The sequence below is a fragment of the Hyla sarda genome, chromosome 7 (genome assembly GCF_029499605.1).
Source record: "Hyla sarda isolate aHylSar1 chromosome 7, aHylSar1.hap1, whole genome shotgun sequence".
NCBI lineage: Eukaryota > Metazoa > Chordata > Amphibia > Anura > Hylidae > Hyla > Hyla sarda.
In genome coordinates this window covers 88941166-88955536 of record NC_079195.1, presented here as the reverse complement: position 1 = coordinate 88955536, position 14371 = coordinate 88941166, and the positions used below count along the sequence as shown (strand labels likewise).

Sequence of the window (14371 nt, the reverse complement as noted above, 5' to 3'; positions counted from 1 at the left end):
CACAGAGCGAACTCGCTCTGTGCTGTAATGAGAGCTGGGTGCCGCAGCGGGTATCCCGGGGGTCCCCAGCAGGGGAACCGCTGCGATCTGACATCTTACTCCCTATCCTTTTAATAGGGGATAAGATGTCTAGGTGCAGAATACCCCTTTAAGGACATATTGATGCCCCAGGTGTTGGGACCAGTTAATGGCCAGAAGTATCATTATTTTATCAATAGCTGTCTCAGTACAGCATTGAAGATATTATGGCATTATATTATTAACATATCTTTTTTTTCATAAATAATATCTAAAAGCATCCTAGACTTGAAAATGAATAGGTAACATTTTAGTGAGTATTATTATGTTTCACTGGTTATCATTATCTCAATATTACCGCTATCTAATATCCAAATTAATTTAGCAATTCCCAGGACAATTATAAGAAGCAATAATATCTCTGGCTGGGCAATGTCACTTTGTTTTAAAACATCTGTTACATTAGTTATCTTTGGTGACAAGATGGAAGCCAAACTCTTGGAAAAGTAATGCTGTAAAAATGTCATACAGCAAACTCTCAAACTAATTTTGTTACTACTACTACTACTGTAGATATCTACAGCAAGATAATAGACATGTTGTGAGATTCCAATTGATACAAATAGCAGACTCATTTCAGTTCTTTTATTCTTCATGGTATGTAGATAGTAGACTTTTTCCCAGATATTTTATTTATAAGGCTGTCAAATTCATAAAATGCCATCCACATTTCTTGAGCACATTTTTGTATCTTTATCTGGCATTACCTATAATAAAAATTCAGTATAAAGAACAGTGAAATAATAATCTATTACAAAACAAAATATATGATTGTGTGGTTGTTAAATAAATATGGCAGTGGGGGAGTAGAACCATTCCGTTATCTACTTGTATTTACTCTAAGCTCACAGTTTGTACACAGTTATTTAGAAGGTGTTGTCTTCAAAGGCGCTCCACTTGCGCCTTTGAGGCGCTGATGTTGCCGCAATATTGTGCATTGGATATCGCATGAAGCTGTCAAGCATTTGTTGTGGCCCTGAAAAAGTGTCAATTGAAGTGAAATCCAATGGTCATTGGTCGTGGGCCAGTATTTAACACACGTAATGTCTTGTATCTGTTACTTGCTATGAAGTGCTAATAAAGTTCTTTGAGTGCCAGGAATCTACTGCTTTATTGGATTTATCTGTCATTTGTTTAAACTTTTTACACTGAGCGCAACTTAAACATGGGTTGCTGTGGGGCTCTGATTACTATCTTGAATAGCAAAGGAGCTATCTCCATGCTGCTGGAACTGTGTACTTTGACAAACCATTTAATTCTCACCATCCATGCATTCAAATACTGCAGACACACAATAGTGAAGATGAGAGTCAATTATTTAGGTCCTAGAAAAACTTAATTGCTGATTCTAATGGTTATTACATTTATGATGGAACATACCACTGCCTAAACCCCACTGCTCTGTCCTCAGGCACAGCGTCAGAGGTTTCAGGACATGCTGGACTTGCCAAACAAAGGGAAAAAAGAGCTCTGCTTAAACCTTCTCATCCTCTTCTTGTCCTTCCAACAGGGACTTAAAGGAGAACACCAGTTAAAACTAACTGATCCCAGATCCACAGTATAGTGGATAAGTAGCTGATCTCCAGAACAGGACCTGGTGCTCAGTGAGGAGCGTGTCCTGCAGACGGCACAAGCTCCATTAATTTCTACAGGAGCACCAAAAAAACTTGAGTACAGCACTCGGGCATCTCCGGTACTCCCATGGAAATGAATGGAGGATGTGGTATCTACCGGTAGACGACACATGCAGCCGGGGTCCCGTTCAGGAGATCGCAAAGTTCGAATGTTGCACAAAGGCATAAAAAGTTGGAAACCTAAGTCAAGTCAGACCTGGCTCACAAAACTTTGGAGAGCACTTTTAAAGTCACACAAAAAGTCGCAACTGTGACTTTTTGTGCAGAAAAGCCACAGGGGAGAGGAAGGATCATACAAAACAGTGTTCTGAAATGATTTATTGTTTTTTGCTTATGTGTGCCAAATTTATCAACCCCCGGATAGTAGGATGAATGTGTCAAACTTAAGCAAAACCAAAGCACAACAAAAATCACTTCTAAACTCACTTTTCCAATTCAACAATGATAAATGTCTTCTGCTGTTCTTTAAAGTTCATTGAGTCAATGTAGTGAGACACAAGAACACAAGTACAAAATGTTTCCAAAATCTGCATTGATTTTGATTTGTTCTGTCAGCAAATGAAAAGATCCCATATAGAGTGAAGTATTTTGTAGAAGTACACACTTAAATTGCTGTCTTATAAGAAACCTCAAATACTGCTACTTTCTAATCTCTGTTTCACTCCCTACTGAATATATCGCTTAGAGATACCATTGACATGATATTGAATGTGCAGCTTCAACTAAAGTTTTTGTAACCAAGAAGAGTTCCCTTATGGCCTATTCACCTGTACAGTATTCTGTGCAGATTTGATCTGCAGATTTGATGCGCAGGATTTTCTGCTGCAGATTTCAATGTAAACTAAATAACAACACAGCTTCAAATCCTGCGCATCAAATCTGCACATCAAATCTGCCCAGAATACTGTACGTGTGAATAGACCCTTAACTCTTTAAGGACTTAGGGCATACCTGAGTCCGCTCCCGTTCTATAACACGGGGCCATATCGGCCTCTAACAATGGCTGGGACCCGTGGCTAATAGCATGCGGTAATGATCGCGGTGCCGCGCACTATCATTCCTTTAGACGTGGCGTTCAAAGTTGATCGCCGCGTCTAAAGTGAAACTTAAATGTTGCCGGTTAGCTCAGGGGGCGGTTCGGGATCGCCGCAGCGAAATCCCGAACAGCTGTATGACAGCATAAGGGTCCCCTTCCTTCCTCCTCGCTGTCTGATTGCCGAATGACTGCTCAGTGCCTGAGATCTAGGCATGAGCAGTCAAGCGGCAGAATCATTGATCAATGGTTTCATATGAGAAACCATTGATAAATGTTAAAGATCAGTGTGCGCAGTGTTATAGCACCCTATGGGAACTATAACATTGCAAAAAAAAAAGTGAAAAAAAAGTAAATATAGATCATTTAACCCCTTCCCTAATAAAAGTTTGAATCACCCCCCCCCCCCTTTTCCCATTTAAAAAAAACAAACAGTGTAAATAAAAATAAACATATGTGGTACCACCGCGTGTGGAAATGTTCAAATTTTAAAAAATATATCTATAACCCCTTAAGGACACAGCTCATTTTCACCTTAAGGACACAGGCCTTTTTTTTTAATAAATCTGGCCACTGTCACTTTAAGCATTAATAACTCTGGGATGCTTTACCTTTCATTCTGATTCCGAGATTGTTTTTCATTACATATTCTACTTTATGTTAGTGGTAACATTATGTCGATACTTGCATCATTTCTTGGTGAAAAATTCCAAAATTTGATGAAAACATTTAAAATTTAGTTGTTTTTTTTTACTTTGAAACTCTCTGCTTATAAGGAAAATGGACATCCCAAATAAATTATATATTGATTCACATATACAATATGTCTACTTTATGATCGCATCATAAAGTTGACATGTTTTTACTTTTGGAAGACATCAGAGGGCTTCAAACTATACCAGCAATTTTCCAATTTTTCACAAAATTTTCAAAATCAGAATTTTTCAGGGACCAGTTTAGTTTTGAAGTGGATTTGAGGGGCCTTCATATTAGAAATACCCCACAAATTACCCCATAATAAAAACTGCACCCCTCAAAGTATTCAAATGATGTTTAGTAAGTGTGTTAACCCTTTAGGTGTTTCAGAGGAATAGCAGCAAAGTGAAGGAGAAAATTCAAAATCTTCATTTTTTACACTTGCATGTTCTTGTAGACCCAGTTTTTGAATTTTTACAAGGGGTAAAAGGAGAAAATCTTCCTAAAATTTGTAACCCAATTTCTCTTGAGTAAGGAAATACCTAATATGTGGATGTAATGTGCTCTATGGGTGCACTAGAGGGCTCAGAAAGGAAGGAGCCACAATAGGATTTTGGAGAGTGAGTTTTTCTGAAATGGTTTTTGGGGGGCATTTCACATTTAAGAAGCCCCTATGGTGCCAGAACAGCAAGAAAACCCCCACATGGCATACTATTTTGTAAACTACACCCCTCAAGGAACTTAACAAGGGGTACAGTGAGCCTTAACACCTCACAGGTGTTTGACGACTTTTTTGTTAAAGTTGGACGTGTAAATTATTATTTTTTTCTCACTAAAATGCAGTTTTTCCCCAAATTTTACATATCTACAAGGGGTATTAGAAGAAAATGCCCCCCAAAATTTGTAACCCCATTTCTTCTGAGTATGGAAATACCCCAAGTGTGGACGTCAAGTGCTCTGCTGGCGCGCTAAAATGCTCAGGAGAGAAGGAGTCACATTTGGCTTTTGGAAAGCAAAATTTTGCTGAAATGGTTTTTGGGGGCATGTCACATTTAGGAAGCCACTATGGTGCCAGAACAGCAAGAAAAACCCCACATGGCATACTATTTTGGAAACTACACCCCTCAGGGAACGTAACAAGGGGTCCAGTGAGCCTTAACACCCCAGAGGTGTTTGACGACTTTTAGTTAAAGTTGGATGTGTAAATGAATTTCTTTTTCTCACTAAAATGCTGTTTTTTCCCCAATTTTACATTTCTACAAGGGATAATAGGAGAAAATGCCCCCCAAAATTTGTAACCCCATTTCTTCTGAGTATGGAAATACACCTTGTGGACGTCAAGTGCTCTGCTGGTGCACTACAATGCTCAGAAGAGAAGGAGCACCATGGAGATTAAGGAGAGAGAATTTGGTTGGAATAGAAGTCGGGGGCCATGTGCGTTTACAAAGCCCCCCGTGGGGCCAGAACAGTGGACCTCCCCACATGTGACCCCATTTTGGAAACTACATCCCCCAAAGAATTTAATAAGGGGTGCAGTGAGCATTTACACCTCACTGGCGTTTGACAGATCCTTGGAACAGTGGGCTGTGCAAATGAAAAATGTTATTTTTCATTTTCACGGACCACTGTTTCAAAAATCTGACAGACACCTCTGGGGCATAAATGCTTACTGCACCCCTTATTACATTACGTGAGGGGAGTAGTTTCCAAAATGGGGTCACATGTCCATTGTTCTGGCACCATGGGGGCTTTGTTAACACACGTGGCCTTCAATTCCGGACCAAAATTTTCGCCAAAAGCCCAATGGCGCTCCTTCTCTTCTGAGCATTGTAGTGCACCCGCAGAGCACTTTACATCCTCATATGGGATTACAAATTTTGGGGGGCTTTTTTCCTATTTTCCCTTGTGAAAATGAAAAATTTAGGGTAACACCAGCATTTTAGTGAAAACATTTTTTTCTTCATTTTCCCATCCAACTTTAACGAAAATTCGTCAGACACCTGTGGGGTGTTCAGGCTCACTATATCCCTTGTTACATTCCGTGAGGGGTGTAGTTTCCAAAATGGGGTAACATGTGGGTATTCATTTTTTTGCATTTATATCAGAACCGCTGTAAAATCAGCCACCCCTGTGCAAATCACCAATTTAGACATCAAATGTACATGGTGCGCTCTCACTAGTGAGCCTTGTTGTGCGTCCGCAGAGCATTTTACATCCACATATGGGGTATTTCCATACTCAGGAGAAATTGCGTTACAAATTTTAGGGGTCTTTTTTTTCCTTTTACCTCTTGTGAAAATAAAATGTATGGGGCAACACCAGCATGTTAGTGTAAAAAAAAAAAAAAATTTACACTAAGCGGCTGATGTACACCCCAACTTTTCCTTTTCATAAGGGGTAAAAGGAGAAAAATCACCCCAAAATTTGGAACGCGATTTCTCCTGAGTACAGAAATACCCCATATGTGGCCCTAAACTGTTTCCTTGAAATACGACAGGGCTCCGAAGTGAGAGAGCACCATGCACATTTGAGGACTAAAATAGGGACTGCATAGGGGTGGACATAGGGGTATTCTATGCCAGTGATTCCCAAACAGGGTGCCTCCAGCTGCTGCTAAACTCCCAGCTTGCCTGGACAGTCAGTGGTTGTCCAGAAATGCTGGGAGTTGTTGTTTTGCAACAGCTGGAGGCTCTGTTTTAGAAACACTGCCGTATGATACGTTTTTTTTTTATTGAGGGGGGGTGACAGTGTAAGGGGATGTATATATAGTGTTTTACCCTTTATTATGTGTTAGTGTAGTGCAGTGTGGTGTTTTTAGGGTATGTTCGCACTGACAGGTTTACAGTGAGTTTCCCGCTAGGAGTTTGCGCTGCGGCAGAAAATTTGCCGCAGCTCAAACTTGAAGCAGGAAACTTACTGTAAACCTGCCTGTGGGAATGTACCCTGTACGTTCACATGGGGGGCAAACCTCCAGCTGTTGCAAAACTACAACTCCCAGCATGTACTGACAGACCGTGCATGCTGAGAGTTGTACTTTTGCAACAGCTGGAGGCACACTGGTTGGAAAACCTTCAATTAGGTTCTGTTACCTAATTCAGTATGTTCCAACCAGGGTGCATCCAGCTGTTGCAAAACTACAACTCCCAGCATGTACTGATCGCCAAAGGGCATGCTGGCAGATGTAGTTATGCAACAACTGGAGGTACACAACTACAACTCCCAGCATGCCGAGACAGCTGTTTGGGCATGCTGGGATTTGCAGTTTTGCAACATCTGGAGGGCTACAGTTTAGAGACCACTGCACAGTGATCTCAAAACTGTGGCCCTTCAGATGTTGTAAAACTACCAGCAATTGGCTGTCTGGGCATGCTGTGAATTGTAGTTTTGCAACAGCTGGAGGACTACAGTTTGGAGACCAAACTACAACTCCCGCCAGCCCAGACAGGCATTGGCTGTCTGGGCATGCTGGAAGTTGAAGTTTTGCAACATCTGGAGGATCACAGTTTGGCGACCACTACACAGTGGTCTCCCAACAGGGGTCCTCCAGATCTTTCAGAACTACAACTCCCAGCATGCCCAGACTGTCTGGACATGCTGGGAGTTGCAGTTTTGCATGGCCTTGAGGGCCACCGTCGACCACTCACCGGCCAGTCAGATCCCTCTGCAGCCTGCCGGATCCCCACTCATCCGGAGCTGCCACCGGGTAAGCAACGACTTCCCCTTCCCTCTCACCCTGCTGTGTCCCGTTCTCCCCGGACTTCCACATGTGGGCGGAGGTCCGGCAGCATCGCTGCTGCTGGACCTCCGGATTGCAGCGCAACCGCCACACCCCCCCCTTTGCTGCATCTGCACACCCGATCGCTGATCGGGTTAATCAAATGGGATCCCGAGGTGTCGGGCGGGAGTGGTCTCCCGCGGACACCCCGGGACTTAAGCTAATTAACCCGATCAGCGCCGCGGGAGTGTGCACTTAATGAACGCCGCCTTTATACGTCGGAATGCGCAAAGTTATCCCGTTATCCACCGTATAAATGCGGCGTTCAACGTGAAGGGGTTAAGCCGAACTTCTCACCTGCCGGAGACAACCGGAGGGGAAAAGTTCAGCCCCCGGGATGCAGCAGCAGCTGCAATTATGTGAACGACCGGTATACCCATCGCTCTGTGCGAACGCACTTCAGCAGCCGACGGGTATACCTGTCGTTTTGCGTTAAGGGGTTAATTAAAGGGTACCTCTCATCAAAAAAACTTTTGATATATTATAGATTAATGTATGCAGAATAACTTTACAATTGCATGTTATTAAAAAATATGCTTCTTTCTATTTAATTTTCCACTTTGAAGAAATGACCACTAGGGGTCTCCCTACCAGTCCTGGCCACAAGCATTTCAGACTCATGCTGGAGTCCTAAACACTACGAGCTGCCAGTCTGCTTTGTTCACAAAGGAGAACACTCAGAGCTGCCAGCCTGCTTTGTTCACAGCCTGTTTGGCTGTGAACAAAGCAGGCTGGCAGCTCTAAGTGTTTAGGACTCCAGCATGAGTCAGAAATGCTTGTTGACAGGACTGATCGTGAAAAATACAATAGAAGAAGCATATTTTTCATTAACATGCTATTGGAAAGTTATTCAACATTCATTAATCTAAAATATATCAAAAGTTTATTTGATGAGAGGTACCCTTTAAACTGCACGGTCAATGGCGACAAATTCAAACCTATGTAAGTAGGGTATCATTTTAATTGTATGGACCTACAAAATAAAGATAAAAACAAGAAAACAGAAAAAAAAACTGAAAAAGTCCTTAAGGGCTTAAAGTAAATGTGACATTTGTTAGGGAAAAAAAAAATAATATATATATATATATATATATATATATATATATATATATATATATATCTCACCTGGATGTATGGTCCAGTTCTAGAGATTCAAGCTATATACAGCACCATTGGTAATCCCACATACGCAATGAAGGCGTGACTGGTATTTTGAGCTTCCCTGTCTTTGTCCCATTCTGCTTTGATATGCCTGCCCTTCTTTCATGTGATGATAAAGTGGACAGGCACATGGGAGCAGAGAGTAGGGAGGCAGAGAAGCTCTGTATACCAGCCACCACCTTCATTACACAGGGGGAATTAGCAATGGGGCTGTATACAGCTTTAAATTAGCTTACCTGAAATTTCCATTTCCTGGAGGTCCGAAGGCAGCACAGATCAGTATGGGTTAATGTTCCCTTCCCCTAGATATAACCAGAAGAGACAATCAGCAATTGATCTTAATCAATCAATCAAACATCCTATAAAACGATCCAATAAACAGACACACACTGAGTTAGTATGCAGTAATAACAGATTTTAATGGGAGGGTAATCTGTGCTGCCTTCGGACCAATACAAATTAAAGGGGGGGGGGGTAGAAGAAACAGTTCTTTCCATGACCCACTTGCCAAAGGCTGAGCTACCAGAAGTGTCCAAGCCATAGTGCTTGATGAAGGTAGATGAGGTGGCCCATGTTGCAGCCCTGCAGATCTCCTGTAGAGGTACTTATCTGAACTCTGCCCACAAAGTTGCCGTGGCTCTGGTTGAATAAGCTTTGATGTTGAGAGGGGGCTGAAGACCATCTAGTTAATAGCAAAAAGATATTACTCCAGTAATCCATCTGGAAAAGCTATTTTTAGTGTCTTTCAGAACTCTGCAAAGACCTTGAAATTGGAGAAATAGATGCTCTGATTTTCTGAATACAGCAGAACGTTCAACATTAAAAAAGAACTTCTCTGCAGACATTTACGGTAGACAGGGACTGACCCTGATCCAGAGGAAAGGTTGGCAGAATGATCTCTTGATTGATGTTAACAGAAGATGCAATTTTTGGCAGAAACCCCTTAATAGTTCTAAGAAACAAGCTGTCCCCCAAGTCTCTCAAGCATGGTTCTCGCACAGATAGGGTCTGTAGCTCACAGACACTACGAGCTAAGCAGATGGCAACAAGAAAGAAAGTTTTCTATGATAACCACTTGATGTCTGTGTCATCCAAAGGTTCAAATGGAGATCCGAGATAGGATGAACTGTAAATTCCAGGAAGGCAATGGCTGGTGAACCCCAGGGCAAATATTCCAGACTGTTCTAAAAAAAATTCTTACAAGAGGATCAGGGATGAGCGAATCAAATCTGATGAATCCGAATTTGCTACAATTTCAGGAAAAATTTGTTTCGCAATGAATGTGAATATTGCCACAATTCGCTTCATTAAACTCCATTTAGTGCGGTCCAGGCTCCAGGGCATCTAAAATGGCCGATCCACATGTGAGGACATGGGGCAAGGAATCCTGGGAAGGCAGGAACAAGGGTAGGTGGGATGACCCTGAATCATATGGTTAGCATGAATCAGCAGCCAGCCACCTCTGTGATGTCACAGCCCTATATAATCAGCATCCATCCTGTGGCCAGTCACTTCAGCCTTTTATTGCAGAGAGAGAGAGGGACAGACAGCAGTGTGTGTTACACAGAAAAGCATTTTCCCAGCAGCGATTCACCTCCCAGTCGCATCAGTGTTCTGTTGTACAGAGAGAGGGACAGAGAGCAGTGTGTGTTGCACCGAAAAGCATTTTTACAGCAGCGATTCACCTCCCAGTCACGTCAGCGTTCTATTACAGAGAGGGACAGAGAGCAGTGTGTTGCACAGAAAAGCTTTTTCACCTCAAGCCCAAATCCAGCCTAGAAGCACTGATATGGAAGGGAGTGAGATTGAGAGAGAAAGTGAAATTTTGGGTGTAGTACACAAATACTGTTTTAAGCGTGATGGAGCTCATTGTCCTCCCTTCATAAGTGCATACCACATATGTACATCTCAGTGGTGTACTATTTTGTTCCTGTTAAAGGCTTAAGAGCCTAGATACTGTGAAAGGCCAGGTAAAAGTACACACCTGCTGGTGTTGTAGACAAATACTGTTTTAAGCATAGTGGAGCGCATTGTCCTCCCCTCATAAGTGCATATCACATACGTACATCACAATGGTGTACTATTTTTGTAATGGGACACGGCAGGTGGTGGATCCTCTGGATGATGATGTGAGCTGTGCCAGGGAGCAGAATCTAAGGCGATGCTGGTTTTCACCAGAGCCCACCGCAAAGCGGAAAGGTCTTGCTGCAGCAGGCAGAACCCAGGTTGCTACCCCTGGAAAGACTCATCAACACAGGTAGCTGGGAGGTGGCATGGCACAGAAGGAGACTGGCAGGACGTAACAAGATGGCAGTAGGTCAGGGCAGGTGGCACAGGTGCAGGGTCAGGTAAGGTAGCAAGGAACAGGAACACAGTAACAGAGACACAGGACTTGTGTCACTATGGCAATAGACAACTAAAATTCCATCAGGGAACCAAGGGAGGAGCTGATATTTAAGGACCAGGGTGCAGATGTAGACACTTGATTAAATGAGTTCTGGCCCTTTAAGAGTGAGAGTTCCGGGGCGCGGGCATGCACGCCTGGGCTGCGAGGACATGGAGAGGCAGGAGGTAAGTGATGGGCTGGGATTCGCATGGGGGCAATGTGAATTTCAGCCCTGCCGACTAGGGAGACATGAACAAAGAGCGCTCACGGCCCGGAGTGTCAAGTCGGAGCGCAGGCGTTACAATGCTGTTCCTGTTAAAGTCTTAAAGGCCTAGGCCAGCCAAAAGTACACACCTGATGGTGTTGTAGACAAATACTGTTTCAAGCGTAGTGGAGCATACCACATATGTACATCTAAGGAGTGTACTATTTTGTTCTTGTTAAAGTCTTAAGGGCCTAGATGTCAGGGACCGATCAGGGGATAGGGAGAGTGAGCCCTAAACTGACCCTAAAACCGCTTTGCCTTTCTACTTGCCCATCCACCCTAACTGGTGGATCGACAACTGGGTGCCGGACCATCCCTGAACTAAAGTGCAGGGGCCTAATAAAAACACATACTAAAAGATAGTCGGTCACAAACCAGAAACATAACAGGAACATAAAACTCTACAGTATAAAGTTCAGAGGATACAGATCAGAGAGTTAGTACAGAGGACACTATATCAGCAGACATGAACAGAGGTCAGAGTGGTCATGAACAGAGGACACTATAGATAAGCGGTCATGAGCAGAACTCCAAAGATCTGAAATCAAGAACTAATAAACAAAGAGTTCAAAACACCAGACAGGAAAACGGATGAGTCAACAGACTTTAGGAACAGACAGTAATATAGCATGATTCCCCATGGACAGGTAACAGGGATGCCTAGATACACAGGATATATTTATAGAACACTGTTCACACTGAACACAAGACAGGAATAATCGCAATCCCTTCAGAACACCTCCAGTACATGCAAGAATAACAATACCCTCTGAGTCCCCGCGGACAGGTAAACAGGGTCTATAGCTAAATACACAGGATATAATAAAGAACACTGTTCACAAGACATGAAAAGCAATCCCTCCAAACACCTCCAGTAAACAAGGAGTCCCCATGGAGCGTTAACAGGGATCTAATATAGGACAGTGTTCACACTGGACACACAAACTGGACACTCCACTAAAGGAGTAGCCATAATAATAAATCCAAATAGTCTACTGGCCAGCAGCACACTCACCAGTGTTGACAGGATGCTGGCCCAGTAGGAAAACAGAAATATAAAACACAGAACTTCATAAGAACGGATAAAAGAGAAAACACAGTGTGAACAGACACATAGCAGAAAAGATATACAAAATCCTAAAACTGACTAAACAAATGCAGATGAAAATCTACTATAAGCATGCCACCTAACCGTGTCTAAAACCAGAAAATACAAAGTGAATGCTAAGACAGAGATAGTAGATAAAAGCTCAAAGAGTGTTTCACCAAGAGCTCCATGCAGCATGTCCAGCATCTTAGCAAGTCAGGATATAAGGAAGTCAATAACCAGCCCTGAGGCTATGCTGAACTATTCCTTATCTAGACACACCCTAGGAGCTATTGGCTGAAAAAGCCAGAAGCATTAACTATTCCCTGGCCAGGGAACATAAAACTGTTCACACACAAGCAATCCAATAGCTGTGTTTGAACACAGGCCAATACATATATGACATTAGATACTGTGAAAGGCCAGCCAAAAGTACACACCTGCTGGTGTTGTAGACATATACTGTTTTAAGTGTAGTGGAGTGCATTGTCCTCCCCTCATAAGTGCATACCACACATGTACATCTAAGTGGTGTACTATCTTGTTCCTGTTAAAGTCTTAAGGGCCTAGATACTGTGAGTGGCAAGCCAAAAATACACACCTGCTGCTGTTCTTGACAAACACTGTTTTAAGCATAGTGGAGCTCACTGTCCTCCTCTCATATACGCACTAAGTATGTCAGGCAGAGAAGTGCCAGGACGTGCACAGAGGAGTGGCAGAGGCCGAAATTCATCAGGCAAAGTTCGCCACAGACTAGGGGCGAGTGGCAGCTAGAGGCCTGAGCTCCTAGTATCAGCTAGCGGTCGTGTCTAGACCAGCAACCCATCTGCCATCATCGATTCATTAACACAGTCATCCACTTCATCACAAGTGACATCTGACACCCCCAGTCAACAGTCGGTGGGTTCCTAAGACACAACCTTCAGTTGGCATGGCCCGGGAGCAATTCCCGACCTCCCATTGCCTATGTCCTATGCTGTTCCCACAGAAGTATCATGGGATGAACAATGTTATTCCACTGCTTCATCTACAACAACACGTGTGGGAAACAATGGCTGGTCAGGGCACTAGAGATGTGGTGCCTACATCTCAAGGCCACATGAGCCCTGTGGGGGCTGAATTGGAGGAGGAGGAAGGGGAGGGGCACAGTTGAGCACAGCTAAGTTTTGCAAGAAGGGTGGATTTTCTAGTCATCCGGCAGGAGAGGAGGAGAAGGAGCAGCTAGAGGAGCTAGAGGGTTATGAGGAAGGTGAGACAGAAGACCCAGACACAGCATGGAAGTAGGCAGTGGAGATGGAGGCAGGGAATCCTTCCGAGTCACTTGTGCAAATGGCACGATGCGTGCTCACTTGCTTGCGTAGTGACCACCCAATTGTCACCATTCAGCAGCGGGATGACTTCTGGCTCTCCACTTTGGACCCTCGCTACCGGCACAAAATGGGGGCCTTTTTTACACCCACTGAGAGGGAGGACAAACTGACCTACTACAGAGACATCCTACGTAGTCAGTTGACTGAATCCTATCTGCACCATTGTCCATCCTCTCGCAGGTCTTACTCTGGGGGCCCTCTGTACTCACCTTCCACTGCCATGACTGCTGAGGAGGGGTGGGGTGGCAGGAGCAGTACCATCTCCATCACCAGCAGCCTGAGTCTACAGTCGTTGATGAGTAGCTTTCTTCACTTGCATAGTGCAGCAACTCATCAGCAGCAGGTAGACCTGGAACAGGACCTGAACCAGCAGGTGGTGGCATACCTTGACATGACCATGCCAACACACCTTGAAGATCCGCTGTACTTATGGGCAGCCAAACTTGATTTGGGGCTGCAACTAGCAGAGTTTGCCCTGGAAAAGCTGTCCTCCCCAGCCAGTAGTGTGCCGGCAGAGTGGGTGTTTAGTGCAACAGGGGCCATAGTAACCCCAAGGAGAACTCGTCTGTCCATGAAAATTGTGGAGAGACTGACCTTTGTGAAGATGAATCAGGCATGGATCAGCCAGGATTTCCACCCACCAATGCCTGATGCATTAGAGTAGATTGACCATGGTGCCACACCAACACTTCATAAATATGGATAGTGCTAAACAGACAGTCAGGTCCATAAATATTGGGACATCGACACAATTCAAATTTTTTTAGCTCCATACACCACCACAATGGATTTGAAATGAAACAAACAAGATGTGCTTTAAAGGGGTTATCCACCATAAGGGGATTTTAGTACATACCTGGCAGTAATGGACATGCTTAGGAAGGAT

At 43.6% G+C, this 14371-nt stretch overlaps 1 long non-coding RNA gene across 1 annotated transcript in view; it reads right to left on the bottom strand.

The window, feature by feature from the left end:
* Window positions 1-662: 662 nt before the first annotated feature.
* Window positions 663-14371, bottom strand: part of LOC130282573 (uncharacterized) — a 102475-nt gene continuing 88766 nt past the window's right edge. The window contains exons 2-3 of the long non-coding RNA XR_008846455.1: window positions 8614-8679; window positions 663-785 (exon numbers count right to left, since the gene is read on the bottom strand). This is a non-coding gene — a long non-coding RNA (uncharacterized LOC130282573). The remainder of the gene's footprint in view (window positions 786-8613; window positions 8680-14371) is intronic.